The 25,305-nt window shown below is 46.8% G+C and overlaps 1 long non-coding RNA gene across 1 annotated transcript in view; it reads left to right on the top strand.

Annotated features, from left to right (window-relative positions):
• The window catches only part of LOC137653214 (uncharacterized), a 33,424-nt gene extending 9,317 nt beyond the window's left edge, over positions 1-24,107 (top strand). The window contains exon 3 of the long non-coding RNA XR_011046433.1: positions 23,972-24,107. This is a non-coding gene — a long non-coding RNA (uncharacterized lncRNA). The remainder of the gene's footprint in view (positions 1-23,971) is intronic.
• The last annotated feature ends 1,198 nt before the right edge of the window (positions 24,108-25,305 follow it).

Below are 25,305 nucleotides of genomic sequence, written 5' to 3'. Positions count from 1 at the left end.
TCTTTGTCTAACGATGATCTTTTTCAGATTTGGTCTTCCCTGGGGCTTAAAGGCCTGCCCTCCAGGGTAGCCCTGATTGACCTTGTTTAGTTGGGGGCCGCTGTTAAACAGTCGCCGGTGATAGAAGAGGTAGACCCTTTGTCTATCGTCGACGTCGTGGTGACAGAGGCTTCCGATGGGGCGGGTCAATCCTCTGCAGGTACCGTTGTGGATGATGGTGCTGACGGCTCTCCTCCCTCTTCCGTACATCCTTCGAAGGGGGAAGGGAGTCCCGTGGGCTCTTCTGCTGCAAAGCCTCCCTGTAAGGGGAGTGCTTTGACTGAGACTCCCCTTCGGAGGACTGATGGTCCTGACGATCTTCCTCGTGGCCGCTTTTGCCGTAAGGCTCACCGTCCGCTGCGTTGCAAGGGCCTCCCGTCTCCTTATAAGGGTGCTAAGAGGCACCTTTTTGAATCTTCACCTCCTTCCTCCGAAGGGGACTATCCTCGCCGTGAACAGCCTGCAGCTCCAGCTTCCTTACACCTCTCTGGGGATCGGTCTCCTACGCCTTCCAGACCTTCAACTTTTGGTGCAGATGTTCAGCAGCCTGACCTCGTCATCCGACGGGCAACGGTCCCTTCAGGGCAAAGGGATTCTTCCCTTGCTTGTCAGAGTTCCCCTGCACACCCTTCTGCAGTGTTAGCGCACAGGCGCTCTCCTGCAGTGTTAGCGCACAGGCGCTCTCCTGCAGTGTTAGCACACAGGCGCTCTCCGGCAGTGTTAGCGCACAGGCGCTCTCCTGCTCGTCAGCGCTCTTCTGTTCGTCAGCAATCTCCTGTTTGCCAGCGCTCTCCTGATGATCGCCCCTCTTCTCGCCAGCGCTCTCCTAAGGACATCCTTCCACCTGTTGTTCCTGTTGAGCGCCCAGCGCGCCAGCGTTCCCCTACTCGCCCTTCTGCAGTGTTAGCGCACAGGCGCTCTCCTGCTCGTCAGCGCTCTTCTGACCGTCAGCGCTCTTCTATTCGTCAGCGCGCTTCTGATGACCATCGCCCCATTGCTCGCCAGCGCTCCCCTGTTGACTCCGAATATCCTGCAGTTCCTGTTGTGCGCCCCGCGCTCCATCAGTCTCCTGAGCACCCTCGCGATCCTCAGCTTGTTCCTGCACAGCATCGCTCGCGGTCTCCAGCGCTTTCGTCCAAAACGCATGTACGCCCACGCGCCCACGCGCCTCCTGTTCCTGTGCCCGTTCGTGAACTTTCGCCTCTGCGCCCCGCGCCGACTGTCCCCTCACGGGATTCCACGCGTTGCCCTCTTGCTCGCCAGCGATCACAGACGCATCAACATTCGCCTGCTCGTCAGCGATCTGCGCGTCAGCGGTCCCCAGCGCGTCAGCGATCACCTGAACATAGGCGATCTCCAGACCGAACACGTGCCCTATTGCCTGCGCGCTAGCGTTCTCCAACGCGCCGTCGCACAGAAGATCTGGAAGAACATGGGTCGTCATCTGTTAGCTCGCCCTCGCGCAGTCGTTCGCCTACGCGACCTACGGGCTATCGCTCGCCAACGCGCCACCATGCGCTAACGCGCCACCATGCACCAACGCGCCATCGCTCGCCTACGCGCCAGCATTCACCAGCGCACCACCGATCGCCTGCTTGCAATCTCTCTCCCACGTGCTACAGGTCTCCTGAACAAAGTCGTTAGCGGTCATCGGAGCGTTCTCGCTCGCCCGTGCGTCAACACGCTCCCTTGCCGAAGCGCCAACGCGTTCGTTCACCGACTCGCCCACGCGCTCGTTCGCCTGTACGCCCTCGTGCCCACTCGCCTGCGCGCCCGGCGACCATCGTTCGCACCGGATTTCGCAGCCCGCGACAGCAGCAGGAACGCGTGTCGCCAGACCGAGCTCAGGAGTGCCTCCACCAAAGCGCAGGACTCTTGTGTAGGATAGGTAGGACACTCCAGAGAGGCCAGTGCAACTTTCTTCCCCTTTTCCTTTTCAGGCAGGTCCAGTGGTGTCCATTCCGAAGGATCGCCCGATTCCTTCCCTCCAGCGGGGATTTCGGAATGTGTCCGTGGAGCAGCAGACTTGGTTTGGTCCTCTGATGCGGGCATTAGTGAAGGCTATGAAGCCAGCACTCGCTGATCAAGGTCACAACCAACGACTGCCTCACCCCTGCTGAAGAGAAGGAGAGGAGTGGACTTTGTGACGGTACCGAGCGAGGGTTGTGAACTCGAAGGCAGGAGGCAATCTACTGAGTTATATTGTTATAGAACACTCTCCTTTATATACAAAACCTCAAGGCAACAGGACATAAGTTAACAAGATAGACAATGTTACAGAGGAAACAGCAGACATGAATTTTCATGTTCGTTTAGTGCGAGGGAAGACCGAAGATACAAGCATAATATATGCAAAAGGAATTATGTACGATTGTGTGACACACGGTTGGTACATGGCTTCCCCCCTAAAAATGATATACTGTACATGTTAAATAGGGCGCCCTGATCTGGAGAGCGAACTGTAGGCGGGTCATCTGGCAAAAGATAAGCAGGTTTTAGATGATCAATGGAGACCCAGTCTTCTTTGCCCCGAATGTTTAGTAGGAAGGCTTTCGGACTGCGTCGGATCACAAGGAAAGGGCCCGTATAAGGGGGCGATAGTGGTGGCTTGCTAGTGTCGTTGCGCAGGAAGACGTGCGTTGCAGAGTGCAAGTTCGTTGGTATGTGATGCTTCGCTTGGGACTTGTAAGTCTGGCGGCACGGAGTAAATTTTCCCACGACGTGATGTATGCACTGGAGATCGTCGGAGGAGGTTGTAGAAGGAAAAAATTCGGCAGGGACAACCAATGTGTCGCCATACACCATTTCAGCTGCTGAGACATCGAGGGCGTCTTTAGGAGTGGTCCTTAGTCCCAGGAGGACCCAGGGAAGCTGAGTAAACCAGTTGCAATCCATGCAGCGGGGCATCAAAGCTGTTTTGAGGGTGCGATGAAAACGTTCAACCATTCCATTGGCAGCGAGTTTGTAGGCCGTTGTCTGATGTAGGGTGATGCCCAGGAGATTCGCTAATGATGTTCACAATTGAGATATGAAAGTGGTTCCCCTGTCAGAAGTAATGTGTTCAGGGATACCAAATCTTGCAATCCATCCAGAGAGTAAGGCAGATGTACATGAGGCGGACGTTGCAGTTTCCATGGGAATGGTTTCAGGCCAACGAGTGGAGCGGTCGATGACGGTAAACAGGTAACGATGTCCTTGTGATGTGGGTAGGGGGCCTACAACGTCGACGTGAATGTGTGCAAAACGACGCTTAGGTTAAGGAAAGGTGCCCACTCATGAATCCGTGTGTCGATGTACTTTGGAAGTTTGGCAAGAAGTACAGGCGCAGACCCAATCCTTAGCATCCTTAGAAATGCCGTGCCAAATGAACTTCGCATTCAGCAGCTGTGCAGTAGAACGGCACGAGGGATGTGAAAGGCCGTGAATGAAATCAAACACCTGTCGGCGCATGGGAGCAGAAATTCAAGGTCGCGGTCTACCGGTACTGACGTCACAGAGGAGGGTGGTGTTGGAGTCTTCGAGGGGAAAGTTTTCCCAACAGAGGGACGTGCAGAATGTCCTACAAGCTTGATATTCTGGATCCTGTCGTTGGGCTTCCGCCAGGGCGTTGTAATCCAATCCCAGTTGAACGGCAGCCAACGTGTTTCTTGACAGGGCATCGGCAACGGGATTCATTTTCCCAGGGACGTATTGGAGGGTGCAATTGTATTCAGCCACGGCGGAAAGATGTCGGCGTTGACGGGCGGACCAGGCGTCAGACTGTCGAGTGAAGGCTTGCACCAGAGGCATGTGGTCTGTGCGAATGACGAAGGGCGTACCTTCTAAGAAATGGCGAAAGTGACGGACAGCCAAGTGCACCGCCAGCAATTCTCGATCGAAGGTAGAATAACCCGATTCTGCCTTGGACAGTTTCTGCTGAAGAAGGCCAATGGGCGGGGAGAGCCTTTGACCACCTGCTCGAGTACTGCACCAATAGCGACGTCGCTGGCATAGGTGGAGAGAAGGAGAGGTGCGTGTGGGATAGCAAAAGTGAGAGCCGCAGCAGTTGATGGGGCCTTATTTGCATTGCAGAAGGCTGCTTCTTGAAGGGGACCCCACTTCAGGGCCTTTGGCTTGCCCTTGAGGGAGGCGTAGAGGGGAGCAAGATTGGCGGCAATGGCTGGCAGAAAACGGTGATAATAGTTGATCATGCCCAAGAATTCCTGCAGAGCTTTGACGGTCAAGGGTGCGGGGAAGTTCTGAACGGCTGCTACCTTCTCAGGGAGGGGATAGACTCCTTCAGGAGTGATACGGTGCCTTAAGAACAACACTTCGTTTGCGCCAAAGGTACACTTGTCGTACCGAACTACAAGGCCGTTTTGTTGCAGGCGGTCGAGCACGATGCGCAGGTGACGAAGGTGTTCCTCTTTTGAGGAAGAGAACACAAGTATGTCGTCCACATAACATACACAGAAAGGGAGGTTCCCTAAGATGCCATCCATGAGACGTTGAAACGTTGCCCCAGCATTACGAAGGCCAAAACAGGAGTAATTGAAGGTGTATGTACCAAACGGAGTGGTAATGGCGGTCTTGGGGATGTCTTCTGGGTTCATAGGCACCTGATAATACCCCTTCAGGAGGTCGAGCGTAGAGAAAACCTTCGCTTTGTGTAGGTAGGAGCTCACATCGGCAATGTTTGGGAGGGGGGAGTGATCCGGTTCTGTTTGCATGTTCAGGCGACTGTAATCCCCGCACGGACGGAGGGAGCCGTCTTTCTTCAGAACGATGTGTAAGGGTGACGACCATGGGCTGGAGGCCTTTTGGCAAAGGCCCATTTTCTCCATTTCGGCGAATGTCTGTTTGGCGGCTGCCAATCGTTCCGGTGCCAGAAGTCTGAATTTTGCAAAGACTGGGGGTCCTATCGTCTTGATATGGTGATAAATACCGTGCTTGGCAGGAACCGTGGGCGTTTGGCGAAGTTCTGTACGGGAAACTTCCGGGTACGACGTGAGGAGGTGGGCGTAGGCATCCGTGGGTGCGCTGATGTGGAGAGCGAGGTTAGAGGGGGCAAGTTGAAGAGGTGTCGACAAGTACGAGTCTGCGTTGACCAATCGTCGGTGGGCGACATCGACCAGAAGGTAGAAATGAGAGAGGAAATCCGCACCGAGGATTGACATTGTGACGTCAGCAACGAGAAACTTCCAATTGAATTTACCGTTTCCGAACAATAATGTGAGGTACTCGTAACTGTAGGTGGGTATCGCAGATCCGTTGGCAGCTACCAAGCGGACGTCGGCAGATGTAGACAGACTACGTCGTGCCTTGAAGAGTTTCCTTGGCAAAAGAGAACGACAAGCACCCGTGTCTACCAAAAATCGCACGCCCGTTCCTGCATCCTGTATAAAGAAAATATTAGAAACATGGGAGGCCACCGCCACAAGCGATGGCCTACTTACACGTTTTTTGGCCACTGACAATCCTTGGCACATTTCTTCGCGGTTGCCCCGAATCTGAAGTGGTAGTAGCAAAACTGCGGCGGATGGGAGGTAGTAAGTGGCTGTAGAAGTTGTTCGTTGGGGCGCGAGCAATTGGTGGGTGGTGGGTGGCTTTGTCGCCGCTTCGGCACGTCACGGGGTAGGCGTGTATGTCCTCCTGCATTCATGTCAGCTTCGGTTGACGTTGAATAGGCATCCTTGTCGTAAGGGATTTAGGCGTTGATGGAGGTCTTGAAGTGGCTGTCCATAAGGGCGTCGGCTTTGGTCATCAAGTCCTTTATGGGTAAACTATCGACATCGGGTATGGCAGCGCGTACAGGTTCGCGTAAACGGGGTATCCAAAGGGCACGAAGTAGGTTCACCTCACGAGGAGAGTTATATTGTTATAGAACACTCTCCTTTATATACAAAACCTCAAGGCAACAGGACATAACAAGTTAACAAGACACACAATGTTACAGAGGAAACAGCAGACATGAATTTTCATGTTCGTTTAGTGCGAGGGAAGACCGAAGATACAAGCATAATATATGCAAAAGGAATTATGTACAATTATGTGACACACGGTTGGTACAACTTCGTGGTGACTTCCCCCAGGGTGAAGTTTGTTCCTAAGAGGTCTGTCAGGAAGGCCCCATCCCCTTCGCAGGCGTTTTCTCTTCTCCCGTGGACGAGGCTTTTCCGTCCTCGGGTGAGTCCAGTGAAGTGATAGTCTCCCCCTCGGCACCAAGGGGGGAGCCTTCTTTTCATGGAAGAGAATCGTCTCCCGCGGAAGATGCTCTTCGAACCTCTTTGTTGGGATACTGTATCCCTCCCAGGAGGAAACCCAAGGACTTCAAGATCATCCCGAAATCATCTTCAACGATTCGCCAGGAACCCGCTGCTTCCCGGGAGAACGTCCACGCTTCGCCCCAGGAAGAGATTCCGGGGACGGGAGACTTAGCTGCCAATCCGCAAGGAGGAGACCGGCAGGAATCTGAACATGCCTTCTGGCAGGTCCTGAGCCTGATGAGGCAACTCAATGGGTTCATGGACCCCGTGATTACCCCCCGAGAAGGCAAGGACACGATCCTGGACCAGGTGTTCAATGTTCAGAAGGCCCCTAAGACCAGTGTGGCTCTGCCCTGGTCTCGGGGATTGAAGAGTGCCAAAGCCAGGGCCAATGCCCAACTTGCGACTCATGCTTCCTCCAGTCGTTCCTCTGCCGGGAACAAACTCATCCCACCTCCTCGTCTCCAGCAGAGGAGGTATTTTGAGATCTTGGGTGAGTCTAGTCTCGCTCTTCCTCTCCATCACTCCATAGAGGAGCTGGCTAAAGGAGTTCCTTTCGAGAAGCGCTCCGCCCGGCAGGTGACGTTCTCGGCGTTGGAGATCCTGAGCCATGAGAAGGTCCCAAAGTGCGCCATGCAGGCCACTTCGTGGCTGGATATATGGGTACGAACTGTGGGCATCCTATTGCGCTCCGAAGATTTGTCTAAGGAGACCAATAGGAAGGCCCAGGAGACCACCTTACTCTCAGGCACCCGCTCTATCGAGTTCCTGGCACACCAGGTCACCACCCTGTGGGCCAACTTGGTATTGAAGCGGCGCTATGCAGTGACCGAGAAGTTCCACCCAAAGGTCCCCGCCGTGGATGTCTGTAGGCTCAGACATGCTTCCCTCCTGAGGGAGAATCTGTTGGAGCCACAGGATATGGAACGAACGGCTGAGAGGTGGAGGATATCTAGCCAGGACTCCTTCCTCCATAGGCCCCTTACAGCTCGGCCCAATAAGCCTCCAGCTTCGCAGCAACAGCAGCAGCAGCAGCCTCGTAAGGCACCGAAGCAGGCACTGGCAGCTAAGAAAGTGGTGTCTAAGCCCCAACCCTTTCCAGCCAAGGTCAAGAGGGGCGGTAAGTCCTCCAGGGGAGGCAAGGCTCCTAGAGGGAGCGGCAGCGGCCGCAAACACTTGGAGTGGCAATCCCCCCGCGTGTCCACCTGTGGGGGGATGCCTTCGACGTTGCGTGCACAGGTGGCAGCAACACGGGGCTGATGCTTGGACGGTTTCTGTGATCGGCCAAGGGTATCGCGTCCTGTTCATAACATCTCAACCTCCCCTGACAGCGAATCCAGTGTCGTTGAGCTCCTATGCCATGGGATCGATAACGGGGCTAGCCTTTCGGGCAGAAGTAGAGACCATGCTCAAGAAGGATGCTCTCCAGGAGGTCGTCGACGGCTTCCCAGGCTTCTTCAGTCATCGACCTCTCGGCTCTGAACGGGTTTGTCAAGCAAACTCGGTTCAGCATGGAGACAGCGGACACGGTCAGACTTGCGGTGAGACCTCTAGACTTCATGTGCACACTGGATCTAAAGGACCCGTACTTCCAGATCCTAATCCCTCCGTCTTCCAGGAAGTACTTGAGATTCTGCCCAGACGACAGGATCTACCAGTTCAAGGTTTTGTGTTTCGGTCTCTCCACAGCACCTCAGGTGTTCACCAGAGTGTTCTCCTTGATTACATCTTGGGCGCACAGGAACGGCATCCGTCTCCTTCGTTATCTGGAGTACTGGCTGATCCTAGCAGACTCGGAGTCGACCCTTCTTCGGCACCGAGACAGGCTTCTGGGTCTTTGCCAGGATCTGGGGATCGTGGTAAACCTCGAGAAGTCCTCTCTGCAGCCGTCCCAACGACTGGTTTATCTAGGCAGGCTGATAGACACCAATCTCCACAAAGCCTTTCCATCAGACGACAGGATAGCAAGGCTGAAGAGGGTGGCGGAACCCTTCCTTAGGCGAGAAGAACTTCCCGCCCAATCGTGGTTGCGTCTCTTAGGTCCTCCCTGGCTCATCTGGTTCCAAACGGCCGCCTCAGGATGAGATCCCTGCAGTGGCAGCTCCAGTCCCGTTGGAATCAAGGATCCGATTCCCCGGACGTACAGGTCCCGATAGGATCTTTGGAACGGACGGTCCTGCGGTGGTGGCTGGTCGACGAGAACCTGCGAAAGGGAGTGAGTTTTCTCGTCTTCCCCCCGGATTTGACACTGTTTTCGGACGCGTCAAAAGAAGGATGGGGACCGCACGTTCTGAACCAGAGGACCTCAGGCCTTTGGTCAGAATCAGAAAAGTGCCTGCACATCAACCTGCTAGAGTTGAAGGCCGTCTTTCTGGCTCTTCAACAGTTCCAACGGACCCTGGCGAGTCACTCCGTGGTGGTGATGAGCATCAACACCACGGTAGTGGCTTATATCAACAAGCAGGGAAGCACTTTTTCGCAGCAGCTATCCCATCTTGCAGTAGAGATTCTGAGGTGGACCGAAGTCCACTCGATAAAACTATCAGCTCGCTTCATTCCTGGCAAGATTAATGTGCTCGCCGACAGTCTGAGCAGGGCTTCGGAGACAGTGAGTACCTAGTGGTCTTTGGATCCTCAGATAGCCAACAAAGTCCTGATTTTGTGGGGTTCCCCGACCGTGGACCTGTTCGCGACAGCATTGAATTTCAAGCTGCCCCTGTACTGCTCCCCAGTCCCGGACCCCAAGGCTCTCTGGCAAGATGCTTTCCAGCAATGGTGGGACAACATCGACGTGTACGCCTTCCCACCGTTCTGTCTTATGAGAAGGGTGCTCAACAGGACCAGATTATAGGTCAACTGTTCGATGACTCTGGTAGCTCTGTTATGACATCACGCGGAATGGTTCCCGGACCTTCTGCAGCTCCTGATGGAGCTCTGGAGAGAACTTCCTCCACGACACGAGCTTCTCAGACAACCCCACTCCAACATCCCTCACAAGGCCATGGCCTCGCTTCGACTGTCCAGCGTCTCCTCACGGAGAGAGGCTTTTCGCAACATGTTGCAGAGAGAATGTCTCGGCACCTGCGAAAGTCCTCTCAGGGAGTCTACCAGGCGAAGTGGAGAGTCTTTTGTTGTTGGTGTCGTGGGAGGGGTATCTCTCCACTCGATGCCACTATTCCAGCAATAGCGGACTTCCTCGTATATCTGCGGGAGGAAATGCGCCTTTCTGTCTCGGCAGTGAAAGGCTATCGCTCAGCCTTAAGCTAGGCTTTCAGGCTGAAATGCATGGACATTTCTTCCTCGCTAGCTCTCTCTCTACTCATACGTAGCTATGAGCTTACCTGCCCCCATTCGGAAGTGAGACCTCATCCTTGGAACGTGGTTCAGGTCCTCAGGGCTCTTAAGAGACCTCTCTTCGAACCATTATGCCAGGCCTCTGGTCGCCACCTGTCTTGGAAGACGGCTTTCCTGCTCGCTTTGGCTTCAGCCAAGCGAGTTAGTGAACTTCATGGTCTCTCGTATGACATCGCCCATTCAATAGGATGGGGAAGGTAACGTTCAGGTTCATCCCTGAGTTTGTTGCCAAGACTCAGAATCCTGGGGTGCCGGATCTTCGGTTCGACTCTTTCAGGATCGCGAGACTCCGTTCTGTAACACGCGACCCAGACCTAGCTGCTACTATGTCCAGTGAGGTGTCTGAGGTATTGCTTGAAGAGAACAGCTGCAGTCCGTCCTCAGGTGCGAGCATTGTTTGTAAGCACAGGCAGAACGAAGAGGAGGGTCACCAGGAACACCATCTCGACTTGGATTCAAAGGGTTATCCACCACGCCTTGAATCCAGACCCTCCTTCGTCACGTCGCCCAAGGGCACACGACGTCAGGGGCGTTGCTATGTCCCTGGCCTTCAAGAAAAACTTCTCTGTGATGCAGGTGCTTCAAGCTGGGGTTTGGAAGCGTCAGACAACCTTCACAGCCCACTACCTGCAGGACGTGACCCACAGGAGCCTCGATACGTTTTTTATCGGCCCTATGGTGGCTGCACAACAGCTGGTCTAACCTCAGGCTCCTTTATGGACAAGTAGCAGTAGGTTGAGGACGTTGTTACCCGGTTTTAGTCTGAAAGAATATGTCTGACCCTTACTTCTTTCTTCATTCTCCCCTCTCTTGGGGAAGCAGCATCCTGGTCTTCGCATAGCTGACCTCGACCTCTGCAGGTAACCCATGCTTCCTTGTGCTCCTAGTATTAAGCTTAATTCTGTCGCGTCCCCCATACCCTGACGAGGTGGTATTTGGAACGTCCTATCCTAGATTCCTAGTTAAAGGTCTCAAGGTCAACTTCATAGGACGAGTCACACTTTCCTCCACACACAACTCATGTAGGCCACTCGTTCCTAGCGAAGCAAGGAACTTGTGTGGTGCAGGGGCTTCTTCTCTCAAGTGCTACTCACTGAGAGGCGGAGTCCCCGGGCAAAGCCGAAGTCAGTAAGGCTGGGGACTTTCCACCCTTCCTAAGGGGTAAGTCACCCAATGTAAGTAGCGTGGTTTGTATTTCGGTTACGGAACAAATGACATTCGGAGATAATTTGTATTTTTCCTAACCATACAAACCTTAGCTATTTACACTTATTTGCCCGCCAGCCCTGGCCCCCAAGTCAAGTCCTACCTCTAAGTGAAGTGAAGCAAATCTCCGGTGTGTGTGGGGGCTGGGGGGGGGGGGGGGGGCGGGTAGCGAGCTATCCCTTCCCCTACCCCTGCTAACTAGTGCGGGGAAAAACTATTGGCTCTTCATTTCAGCTACGCCGAAAGGTAAACCCAATGTTGATAGCTAAGGTTTGTATGGTTAGAAAAAATACAAATTATCCCTGAATTTGTCCTTTTTCAGCTTTGGACTTCCTTGGGGCTGCAGGGTTCACCCTCCAAGGAAGTCCTGTTTGACATGATCAAACGGGGTGTGGCCGCCGAACAATCGTCAACTTCAGCGGAGATAAATCCTCTGTCTGTGGTTGACGTTGTGTCGGAAACATCCCGTGGGTCTGGCCAAACACCCGTTCCTGTGTCTGCGGTAGCGGAAGACTCTTTCTCCCCCTCCGAACATACTTCGAGGGAGGAGCTTAGTCCCACGGTCTCTCCTTCCGTTGAGACTCCCTCTCGGGGGAGTTCTCTGGTAGAGACGCCTCTTCGGAGGCCCATTCATTCCTATTTCTAGCACACTCTCCTGCCTCTCTCACATCTATATTCCTATCACCCAGAGCTTTTTTCACTCCATCCATCCACCCAAACCTTGGCCTTCCTCTTGTACTTCTCCCACCAACTCTTGCATTCATCACCTTCTTTAGCAGACAGCCATTTTCCTTTTATTTTTTTATATTGGTTAGATTATGAATTATTCAAGACATGTCAGAAATGTCACATTGCTATGATGTTAACATGAAGTGGTGGATAAAAGAGTACAAGTTTACTTCGCATTCATAGCCCAGGTTGCTTTTTCTTCACAACGTAACGATCATTGAGTTTTGAAAATCTTACTACAATTATTCTTATTCTCTTGAATAAACTTGATGAAGGATGTTTGGGGGTAAGGGGGCCTCTTTATTGATGCGGGTATCAGTAGGTTTAGTTACGACTCTGGTTAATGATATGAAAAAGGAGGTATATGTTGTTTATAGTCTAGAGGTTCACACTAGACTTCAAATAACACCTTGTATGTTATAATACTTAGGGAAAGTATCCAAATCCTATCAAACTTTGAACTGAGACATGTAAGCTACAGATATATGGCCATATTATTCCAAAGAATAATCACCTAAAAAGCTCTCTCTCTCTCTCTCTCTCTCTCTCTCTCTCTCTCTCTCTCTCTCTCTCTCTCTCTCTCTCTCTTTGTGTACTAAAACGAACTAGCAGTAGTAACGTTGATGATAGTAGAATAAATTATTGCATGTTTTTTCTACGTATACCAAAATTCTCTCTCTCTCTCTCTCTCTCTCTCTCTCTCTCTCTCTCTCTCTCTCTCTCTCTCTCTCTCTCTCTCTCTCTCTCGAAGTCTTTCTATATATCTTCCAATAAAAAGAATTTATCTTACTACTATCGGCTTCACTACTCAGTTCTTGTTCCAGTTTATACCAGCAATTCAGTGTAGATCTTGATGAAATTAATACCATGGTCAAGATGATTGAAAAAAAAAAAAAAAAAAAAAAAAAAAAACTTAAATTTGGCTGAACATTGTTGGAACCTTGCTGAGGGTGTAAGCCAAAGACTATATACTGAAGAAAGATAGGAAGGCTCAGGCTTTTGACACACAAATGAGTGTGCTATGAAAAGATGCCAGATACTCCCATGCGAAACGAATTGCTCCATCTGTTGAGCTAGCAACCAAACATTCAGAGCGGTAATACTTACAGGTATATAGGATGGAATTCGATTGTAAATTTTGCGATATATTTGTTCATAATTTGCATTACTATGTCAGTATATTTTACTCATATATTCATGGTATTCCTAAATTTTAGGTAACTAAATTGCAAATTATGTTTCTCAGTCTATTTTTTCAGAAATACAATAGCTGTATCTCTTATAATTTAGTTAATTTTCTTGCAAATTTAAGTATTGTACAGTATATTACAACCATTTTTAAATGTTCTAAACAATACCACATTCGAATAAATTAAAACATACTGTATTTCTGATTCGTTAAATTTAGCCACAAATGCTTATGTGTAGGCATACATTTAATTACAGTTTGTAGGCCACTGTAAGATGGAGAGATATTAGGTGTATAAAAACACAATTGTATTTTATTTTTTATTGAAATGGAAAAGCATGATGCACTCATGTATAGCATAGTATTATAAACTAATAAATGTCCAAATGTACAATCAGAAGGATAAAAATAATACAAAATTTTATCACACAAAAATAATCAAAAGGGGGTTAGAAATAGAAATATGGTAGCATACAAGCCAACAAAAAATGAAAAACAAAAGAGATTTACTGTGGATGCCTTGCCTTAATCTTACATCCAAAATCAGTGGGGCTTACTCTTTAACAGCACATACTGCATGTATTATACTGTTTGGACTCACCGTTCTTTGTCCTTAGGGACCCTGTGAAATACCAAATGAGGATCGGTTTCTTTTTGTTTATGGCACACAACACACTTGTGTGACTTCTTTACTGTCGGTGCCATGATTTCGTTTGAGTCAACTGTCAAATTCTGAATATAAACAAACAGACGACAAACGATGTATACCTACAACGCCATCTAAAATCGGAGCAACCAACTATTGTGTTCACTTTGGAGTTGCCAACTAGCGTTTTAACATTCTATTTTGAGCCTTCCTATCTTCCTTCAGTATATAGTCTTTGGTGTAAGCTATTGCTGAACGTTTGTTGACAGTAATGTTTGCCGTCACTTGTTACTCCTCTGTACCAACCGTGTTTCACACAATTGTACATAATTCCTTTTGTATATATTATGGTTGTATCTTCGCTCTTCCCTCGCACTAAAACGAACATGAAAATTCAAGTCTGGTTTTTCCTCTGTGATTTTGTCTGTCTTGTGAACTTGTCATGTCCTGTTGCCTTGAGGTTTTGTATATAAGGAGAGTGTTCCACAACAATATAACTCAGTCGTTTCCAATCTGCCTTTGATTTCACAATTCCTCTCTCGGCCCGTCACATTGGTGACCCCGGAAGTCGACTCGCTTCCACCGCCTTCCACCCCCACCCCCTCGCCCCTCCATCGTTGGTACTATGACGGACTCTACGGCAGTTGGCGCTACGGCCTCTCCATTCAAACTTTCATCGTTTGCCAGCGGTGAGGCGTTTGCTTGGTTTCAGCGCGCAGAAGTCCAGTTTCGTATCAGGGGCGTGACTCGCTCAACCACCAAAGCGGATTATGTTCTCGCGGCGATACCCGAGGACACCTTCCCAGAAATATCCGACTGGCTTTGTGAACAAGGAGACACCCCAATAGCGTATGACGACCTCAAATCATACCTTCTGCAACAGTACTCGCCGTCGCCAGCCGCCCGTATAGCAAAGCTTTTTCAGCTCTCGCAACAACTGTTGGGGGACCAAAGGGCTACGCTTGCCCTCAGGGAAATGACCAGTATCGCTCACCTTCAACCTGCCGCAGACGGCTCTCCTCGTGAGGTGAACCTACTCCGTGCCCTTTGGATACGCCGTTTACCTGGACCTGTGCGCGCGGCCATACCCGATGTTGATAGTTTACCCATAAAGGACTTGATGACCAAAGCCGACGCCCTTATGGACAGCCACTTCAAGACCTCCATCGACGCCTCCACCCCTGACGACGAGGATGCCTATTCAACGTACACCGAAGCTGACATGAATGCCGTAGGACATACACGCCTACCCCGTGACGTGCCAAAGCGGCGACAAAGCCGCCCACCACCCACCAATCGCTCGCGCCCCAACGAACGACTTCTACAGCCACTTACTACCTCCCATCCACCGCAGTTTTGCTACTACCACTTCAGATTCGGGGCAACCGCGAAGAAATGTGCCAAAGATTGTCAGTGGCCAAAAAACGGGTAAGTAGGCCATCGCTTGTGGCGGTGGCCTCCCATGTTTCTAATCTTTTCTTTTTACAGGATGCAGGAACGGGCGTGCGATTTTTGGTAGACACGGGTGCTTGTCGTTCTCTTTTGCCAAGGAAACTCTTCAAGGCACAACGTAGTCTGTCTACATCTGCCGACGTCCGCTTGGTAGCTGCCAACGGATCTGCGATACCCACCTACGGTTACGAGAGCCTCACATTATCGTTCGGAAACGGTAAATTTAATTGGAAGTTTCTCGTTGCTGACGTCACAATGCCAATCCTTGGTGCGGATTTCCTCTCTCATTTCCACCTTCTGGTCGATGTCGCCCACCGACGATTGATCAACGCGGACTCGTACTTGTCGACACCTCTTCAACCCGCCCCCTCTAACCTGGCTCTCCACATCAGCGCACCCACGGATGCCTACGCCCACCTCCTCACGTCGTACCCGGAAGTTTTCCGTCCAGAACTTCGCCAAACGCCCACGGTTCCTGCTAAGCACGGTATTTATCACCATATCAAGATGACGGGACCCCCAGTCTTCGCAAAATTCAGACGTCTGGCACCGGAACGATTGGCAGCCGCCAAACAGACGTTCGCCGAAATGGAGAAAATGGGCCTTTGCCAAAAGGCCTCCAGCCCATGGTCGTCACCCTTACACATCGTTCTGAAGAAAGACGGCTCCCTCCGTCCGTGCGGGGATTACAGTCGCCTGAACATGCAAACAGAACCGGATCACTACCCCCTCCCAAACATTGCCGATGTAACCTCCTACCTGCACAAAGCAAAGGTTTTCTCTATGCTTGACCTCCTGAAGGGTTATTATCAGGTGCCTATGAACCCAGAAGACATCCCCAAGACCGCCATCACCACTCCGTTTGGTACATACACCTTCAATTACTCCTGTTTTGGCCTTCGTAATGCTGGGGCAACGTTTCAACGTCTCATGGATGGCATCTTAGGGGACCTCCCATTCTGTGTATGTTATGTGGACGACATACTTGTGTTCTCTTCCTCAAAAGAGGAACACCTTCGTCACCTGCGCATCGTGCTCGACCGCCTGCAACAAAATGGCCTTGTAGTCCGGTACGACAAGTGTACCTTTGGCGCCAACGAAGTGTCGTTCTTAGGGCACCGTATCACTCCTGAAGGAGTCCATCCCCTCCCTGAGAAGGTAGCAGCCGTTCAGAATTTCCCCACGCCCTCGACCGTCAAAGCTCTGCAGGAATTCTTGGGCATGATCAACTATTATCACCGCTTTCTGCCAGCCATTGCCGCCACTCTTGCTCCCTTCTACGCCTCCCTCAAGGGCAAGCCAAAGGACCTGAAGTGGGGTCCCCTTCAAGAAGCGACCTTCTGCAATGCAAAGAAGGCCCTATCAACTGCTGCAGCTCTCACTTTTCCTATCCCACACTCCCCTCTCCTTCTCTCCACCGATGCCAGCGACGTCGCTTTTGGTGCAGTACTCGAGCAGGTGGTCAAAGGCTCGCCCCGCCCATTGGCCTTCTTCAGCAGAAAACTGTCCAAGGCAGAATCGGGTTATTCTACCTTCGATCGAGAATTGCTGGCGGTGCACCTGGCTGTCCGTCACTTTCGCCATTTCTTAGAAGGTACGCCCTTCGTCATTCGCACAGACCACATGCCTCTGGTGCACGCCTTCACTCGACAGCCTGACGCCTGGTCCACCCGTCAACGCCGACATCTCTCCGCCGTGGCTGAATACAATTGCACCCTCCAATACGTCCCTGGGAAAATGAATCCCGTTGCCGATGCCCTGTCAAGAAACACGTTGGCTGCCGTTCAACTGGGATTGGATTACAACGCCCTGGCTGAAGCCTAACGACAGGATCCAGAGTATCAAGCTTGTAGTACATCCTGCACGTCCCTCCGTTGGGAGGATTTTCCCCTCGAAAACTCCAACACCACCCCCCTCTGTGACGTCAGTACTGGTAGACCGCGACCTTGAATTCCTGCTCCCATGCGCCGACAGGTGTTTGATTTCATCCACGGCCTTTCACATCCCTCATGCCGTTCTACTGCACAGCTGCTGAAGGCAAAGTTCATTTGGCACGGCATTTCTAAGGATGCTAAGGATTGGGTCCGTGCCTGTACTTCTTGCCAAACTTCCAAAGTACATCGACACACGGATTCCGGAGTGGGCACCTTTCCTCAACCTCAGCGTCGTTTCGCACACATTCACGTTGACGTTGTAGGCCCCCTACCCACATCACAAGTACATCGTTACCTGTTTACCGTCATCGATCGCTCCACTCGTTGGCCTGAAGCCATTCCCATGGAAACTGCAACGTCCGCCTCATGTACATCTGCCTTACTCTCTGGATGGATTTCAAGATTCGGTATCCCTGAGCATATTACTTCTGACAGGGGAACCACTTTCACCTCTCAATTATGGACATCATTAGCGAATCTCCTGGGTATCACCCTACATCACACAATGGCCTACAACCCCGCTGCCAATGGAATGGTTGAACGTTTTCATTGCACCCTCAAAGCAGCTTTGATGTCCCGCTGCAAGGATTGCAACTGGTTTACTCAGCTTCCCTGGGTCCTCCTTGGACTAAGGACCACTCCTAAAGACGCCCTCGACGTCTCGGCAGCCGAAATGGTGTATGGCGACCCGTTTGTCGTCCCTGCCGAGTTTTTTCCTTCTACAACCTCCTCCGACGATCTCCAGCGCAAGCCCCCAGCGAAGCATCACGTCTTCCTGCGCAACGACACCAGCAAGCCACCGTTAACGCCCCCTTACACGGGACCTTACCTTGTGATCCGACGCAGTCCGAAAGCATTCCTCCTAAACATTCGGGGCAAAGAAGACTGGGTCTCCATTGATCGTCTAAATCCTGCTTATCTTCTGCCAGATGACCCGCCTACAGTTCGCCTCTCTAGATCAGGGCGCCCTATTCAACATGTACAGTATGTCATTTTTAGGGGGGGAGCCATGTACCAACCGTGTTTCACACAATTGTACATAATTCCTTTTGTATATATTATGGTTGTATCTTCGCTCTTCCCTCGCACTAAAACGAACATGAAAATTCAAGTCTGGTTTTTCCTCTGTGATTTTGTCTGTGTTGTGAAATTGTCATGTCCTGTTGCCTTGAGGTTTTGTATATAAGGAGAGTTTTCCACAACAATATAACTCAGTAGTTTCCAATCTGCCTTTGATTTCACAACTCCTCTCTCGGCCCGTCACACTTCCCTGGCATCAAGCAACGACTACTGTATATATTGAATTATTCTTTGGAATTCTTCTGTTTCCCATTACTATCAAGGTAATGCATCAAAGAATTTTACAGTTACAGTGTTTTCTTTCTCAGTGTGAAAATAATCTTATAGAAATGCACAATTTATCCTAGGCCTTTTTTTCTTTCAAGCTTAGCCACTTCAGGTTAGATCATGTCTACAATCGGAGTATTCTCAAGATTACAGATTCTCATAGGCATATCATGCAATTTTGAAAAATATGATTGAAAAAAAGACAATAAAGCAGAGACTTAACCAAATGGTGAATACAAAGTTTACAAAATAAACTACTGGTAATGTTTTAGTTACCTAACCTCACTTTACTTACGTTATTCTTACCTACCCTTATCTTAGGTACGCTTACTTTACTTACCCATGCCTTACCTATACTTAATTTGCCAACCCATGTCTCGCTTACCATCACTCTACCTAGCCTTATCCTATCTACACTTACCTTTATACCCTTTCCTTACCTACTCTAACGTTCCCTGCCCATACTTTGCTTACCCATAACTTGCCTAGCATCACTTTGCTTACCATTACTTTGCCTAACCTTATCTTTCCTGACCTTACTTTACCTACCCTTACCTTACCTACCCTTACCTTACCTACCCGTACCTTACCTAATCCCACACTATATAACCTTACCTTACCGGACCTCATATTATATACCCTTACATTACCTAACCTCACCATACCTGCGCTTACCTTACTGACTTTTATATTACCTACCCTTGCCTTACCTACCCATCCCTTACCTACCCCTCCCTTACCTATCAATACTTTACATACATTAACCTTATCTACCCATACTTTACCTACCCATACTTAACAGGTCCACACGTAACCGGTCCATATCTGACCTACTCTTGCCATAGCACATACATACCTACTGTAGATCTACAATCAACATACCGCATACCTACCCATAGTTAAACTTACCATACTTCCTGCTTACTCTTACCTATCGTTACCTTACATACCCCTACATTATCTGGTTAACATATGATACGATAATTTCTAAAAAAAAACTGGAATTCCATATAAGAAATTGGCGAATGCTGGCTAGTTTGACAGTTTGATTGGTATTTTTTTACAAAAGCACGCTCTCCATATACTCCAAAATTATGCATTCCTGCAGCTCTACTCTTTTTGTACAGTAATTACGTGGTTCTTTAAATACTGGGAAAGCAAAAATATCGCAAGATATGTTGTGGGAAGGGGGAGGGGGAGGGGTTGGTGGAGGAGGTACTAAGCGACCTGGAACCGACATTGTCAACATAGTCAATCAAAGAAAAGTTTGTAACGTCAGCGGACATTTGATATATATTCAAATATACATAATTGGTAAATGGATCAATTACTCAAAAGTGTCACTATTTGTGAATTGTATATTTTATTTGGTAATATTTGATAATAAATCTTATTTTTTCATTTTTAAGAAACGTTTTACGGGAATGATTATTTTTTGCACCGTAGGACTGTTTTCATTAGCTGGAAATGTGCAGGCATCCTTAGACAGTGGTCAATAGAAAGTGTTAGTGTAGCAAAACGTCGTCTGGGAAAACTAGTCATTCTCAAAATATAAAATATTTACCAAATATGAAATGTATATTTCATAAAAAGTGACAGTGACTAATTATTCCATTCTCAATTTATTATCTATTTTGAATATATACTAAATGTATGCTGCCATCACAAATTTCTCTTTTGTTGACTATGTTGACAATGTCGGCTCCCAGTCGCTTAGTACCATCTCCACCAACCCCTCCCCTTCCCTCCTCCTACAACATATCTTGCTATTTTTTGCTTCCCCAGCATTTAAAGAACCTCCTAATTACTGTCCATAAAGAGGATAGCTGCAGGACTGCATCATATTGGAGTAAATGGAGAGCGTGCTCTTGTAAACAAATACTTTTTGGTTAATATATGATAATCTAATTTCTAGCCAAACTGGAATTTCCTATAAAATATAGACGAGTCCTGGCTAGTTTGGTATTTTTCTCTATATGTTTAATAAGGGCTGGTGTATAATAACCTACATATTAGTCCATTAACCCTGGATAGGTACGCTCCTCGGACACCCCTTTAAGGGTATACTCGGACGCGAACGACCCCGACGCTAAAAACAATTCTTGAAAAATCAGTTTTTGCAGTAACCTCCTTTTTTCTTTTGCCAAAAAAAAAACTTCAATGAATGCTTAAAACAACTGTAAAGATAAATACTACTCATCTGCAGAAAAACTATTTATTATAAATATTTTAAAAAATTAAGTAGAAAAAAAAGACCTGACATAAAAATTCATAAAAAAAAAGTTTATACATATATACACAAATCCTTTTAGGAATTGATTCTTGAATGTTTAGGACACATCTTGATGTATTTTGGATGAAGTCAGACCCATGGAGGTGAAGATCTGAAATGAGAAAAAAAGGGTAACTTTTTTTGGCCAAAAAAATTTGTCCAAATTTCATGAATTTTTTTGGGTACCCAAATGAAATAGGAAGTGGCTAATTTTTTTAGGGAATAAACATATGTTATCCTAAAATAGAAATATGTAAAAAAATCTTCATTATTTTGTAAATTACATTTATATCAGGGGCCATATCTAAAGGTAATTTTTTGAGTACTTAGAAATTTCGTAAAAAAATACATATATTTAATATATAATATGATATTTATGCAGGTAAAAATATACCAAAATATCACAAATTCTATAGGGAACAAGAGTATATATAGATAGGGCAGCTTACGCTTCGGATATGTCCACAAAATGGCCGCCAACCACACTGACTCAGACTCCCTAATCTGCCACTTGAAATGTAGGAATGGTATGTCAATTTCAAGGTGTTATTTACTAATCTAATTATTATTGGATATGCATAAAAATTGTATGGTGGGTTGCTGGATAATTGTCGATTATTTTACGACTATAAAATTAAAATTCTGACCCAAAAAAAGTTTTTTGAAGGGAAATAAAATCGAAAAAAAAATGTAAAACAATATAATATTTTAGCTAAAAAAAATTGATGATATTCAATCAAAAAAAAAGTAAACAAAATTTTCCGACAAATAAACATCTAGAAGAATCATTACTCTGTGATAGTTCCTTAGTACGTAGTAATTTTGAAAGAATTGGGAAAAAACGAAAAAATGGCAATCACCGGAAAATCGAACACATACCTATATATACGCCATATCTGGCTAAAAAAAAAGATAGGCATGGGTAGCCAGATCATCTAGAAACACTTTCCAACACTATAAAAATATAAGTTTTGCGACACTACTTGCCAATTCCTTACGGTAACATGACTAAGCAAAAAAATGCAAAACAAATAAAAAGGGGCACTCGCGGAAAAATGGCTAACATTCTAATATACGGCATCTCAGAAAAAAAAATTCAGCCACGTGCTAGGCAAACCATCAAGGCACATTTTCCGACAAATAAACATCTAAATGAATAATTACTCTGTGATAGTTCCTTAGTACATAGTAATTTTGAAAGAAATGGGAAAAAACGAAAAAATGGCAATCACAGGAAAATCGAACACATACCTATATATACGCCATATCTGGCTAAAAAAAGAAGATAGGCATGGGTAGCCAGATCATCTAGAAACACTTTCCAACACTATAAAATTATAAGTTTTGCGACACTACTTGCCAATTCCTTACGGTAACATGACTAAGCAAAAAAATGCTAAACAAATAAAAAGGGGCACTCGTGGAAAAATGGCCATTCTAATATACGGCATTTCAGAAAAAACAAATTTCAGCCACGTGCTAGGCAAACCATCAAGGCACATTTTCCGACAAATAAACATATAAATGAAATATTACTCTGTGATAGTTCCTTAGTTCGTAGTAATTTTGAAAGAAATGGGAAAAAGCGAAAAAATGGCAATCACAGGAAAATCGAACACATACTTATATATACGCCATATCTGGCTAAAAAAAAAAAATAGGCATGGGTAGCCAGATCATCTAGAAACACTTTCCAACACTATAAAAATATAAGTTTTGCGACACTACTTGCCAATTCTTACGGTAACATGACTAAGCAAAAAAATGCAAAACAAATAAAAAGGGGCACTCGCGGAAAAATGCCCAACATTCTAATATACGGCATCTCAGATAAAAATAAAAGACATGCACGTGTTAGCCCAACCATCAAGGCACACTTTCTAACACATAAACATGAAAAAAAAAATCAATAATATACGGCAATTCCTTACTACGTAGTAAATTTTTACAAATATTGAAAAAAAAACAGAAATTGGCAACTGCAGTTAAATACCCAATATACCAATAACTACGTCGTATCTGACAAAAACAAAATCACGCATGGGTAGCCAGATCATCTAGACACACTTTCCAACACTAAAAAAGCAAAAGTTTTACGATACTATTTCGCAATATCTTACGGAAAAATGACGGCAAAAAAATGAAAAAAAAAATGAAAAAGGGACACTCGCGGTAAAATGCCCGACATTCTAATATACGGCATTTCAGATAAAAAAAAAGACATGCACGTGTTAGCCCAACCATCAAGGCACACTTTCTAACACATAAACATGAAAAAAAAATGAATAATATACGGCAATTCCTTACTACGTAGTAATTTTTACAAATATTGAAAAAAAACAGAAATTGGTAACCGCAGTTAAATACCCAATATACCAATAACTACGTCGTATCTGACAAAAACAAAGTCATGCATGGGTAGCCAGATCATCTAGACACACTTTCCAACACTAAACAAGCAAAAGTTTTACGACCCTATTTGGCAATATCTTACGGAAAAATGACTTGGCAAAAAAATGAAAAAAAATGAAAAAGGGGCACTCGCGGTAAAATGGTCCTCGTGGTGATGAACGACATTTTAACTTAATTAAAAATCATGCACATGGTAGCCAAACAATCCACCAAGACTTTCCACAACTGATAACCTATACAAGTTGCACCATTCTACGACAATTTCATAATACGTAATAACTTTGATAATTATGCAAACTACCTTAGAAGGGTAAACTCGGTCGCGCTCGACCCCGACGCGTCTCAGAAATCGGGGAAGGAGTACAGCTACAGCAATGCACATCTGGACACTACTAGAGCGTGTAGGGGAGACACCTCCTGCAGGTCGATCACCCACAAATTCAGTCACGGGGGTGAGTCACGTGAGAAAAACCTCTTTTTTTTTGACGCTCGGGGTCGCAAACGACCCATCGTACCTATCCAGGGTTAAAATGTGAAGTATGTTTTTCACTCTAAGTCCATTGTTCACATCTGAGAGACTGAAGGGGCTTTTTGCGTATGTGTTTATTCCTATGGTTTGGGGAGCTTTCTGTACATTTACAGTGACGTATTTGCCTGGTGGTTTCTTAAACCAATTAACAGCTTACAAGTACTTCTTGATAAGTTCCAGGATGTTGTTCTAAAACAGCCATTTTTTTCCCACCTTTGCCTTCAGTTGTAAGTTAGCCACCATCTTGTAAAGACGTCTCCCAGAGTGAACTTAAGAGAAGCACATCAATCTATTTCAAAATTTAGTGTAATTTCGTTTATGTCGGCAATTGATCATGATTGAAATGCTCTTCGTTCAGTGTAAAGCTATTGTTATTCATGTGAAATTAAAAACATAAAAGCGAAATAAGATCTCAAATGTCCGATTCTGACTTAATTTTCAGGGAAGGCCACAACATTTTCTACTGCAAAAATTTTGTTGAGATTGTCAAGAAAAAAAAGGTAATGATGTCAATCATAATGTAAGGGATTAGCTGTGATTTACTCTTTCATAATGGAAGGATTTATTTGTGATTTACTTTATCATAATCTAATGATTTATTTGCGATTTACTTTTAGTTTGTGACCTTGGAAGGCAGGGTCCGGCTAGCAGTTGTGACCTGGGAAGGTTTGTGACCTGGGAAGGATTGTCGGTGGTTTCCCCCCCCCCCCCCCTCCACCCGGCTAGGTGCTGAGACCTAGGAAGAGGTCTGCCTAGTTGTTATGAGTTGGGAACTACTAGTTTAGGTTAGGTGAGTTTATAATGTTCTGTACCATTTTACAAATCTCAAAAGTTAGATAATCATGTTTTGGCCTATTTCCAGCCATTTACATGTACCATATTTTTTTTCAACTGGTGATCTTTGGCTTATTTTACATTTCTGACCATTATAATATGACATTTCCCCTCCCCAAAAAACCTGTTTTCCCACTGTAGTCCCCCATAATTGTATTTATATAAGGGGATCAAAAATTTATGAACGGGTGGTTTGCCCCAATAATCATGGTCTGAAAGGTATAAAACACAAGATAGCGATTAGGAAAAATATATGGTTCATGTATTTTGCTAGAAATTAGAGCAACATATATTTACCGACATTTTTCTCTCTATGACTAATGGGGCTGGAGCATAATTACTTATGTATTGATGAAGTAAATTGTGAACACTATTTCATTGAATATCCATGAACAATTAGATGAGCATTGTTCTACAACATCTATTCAGTTTCAGCACGAGTACCATAACATGGAGACATCTCCCAGAGAGAAGTACAATATATTTCAAGATTCAGTGTAACTTCATCTACTTTGATAATTGATTATGTTGAAAACGCTCTCCGTTCCGCATATAGCTATTGCTGCTCATGTTAAATTAAAAAATATTCCCCATATAATGATCCAAGTGGATGTCATGCATCCAAAAGCATGTAATGCCCGCCAGAGCAGAGAAACAATGAGGTTACGTTTATATTTGGGTGCAAAGCAAGCCATTGTGGACTGAAAACCCTTTGGGGGACGTGATATGAATTTTAGATTTGTTCCGTAACCGAAGTACAAACCATGCTATTTAAATCGGGTATCACTTTCGGCGTAGCTGAAATGACGAGCCATTAGATTTTTAACGAGGGTTAACTACCCCCTTGCTAGTTAGCGGGGGTTAGGGGAGAGGTAGCTAGCTACCCTTCCCCCCTCACACACCGGTGAACTGATTCACTTCACTTTTGGCTCGGGTGATGGTCAGACGTGTGTGCTCTCACCCTCGCATTGACAGCCTTAATCTTTTTTGCTTTCTCTTTCAGTTTGTGTGTTTGGAAATTGGCCTCTCTCCTTATCTGCGGAAATGCCCTGGTTTACACGACCGCCCTTGTGGGACTTATATGTCGGCGGTCGAGACGGACCTTCACACCTTGTGC

Source organism: Palaemon carinicauda, chromosome 14 (assembly GCF_036898095.1).
Source record: "Palaemon carinicauda isolate YSFRI2023 chromosome 14, ASM3689809v2, whole genome shotgun sequence".
Classification (NCBI taxonomy): domain Eukaryota; kingdom Metazoa; phylum Arthropoda; class Malacostraca; order Decapoda; family Palaemonidae; genus Palaemon; species Palaemon carinicauda.
The sequence above is the reverse complement of the archived record's forward strand: the minus strand, read 5'-3'. Positions and strand labels throughout refer to the sequence as shown.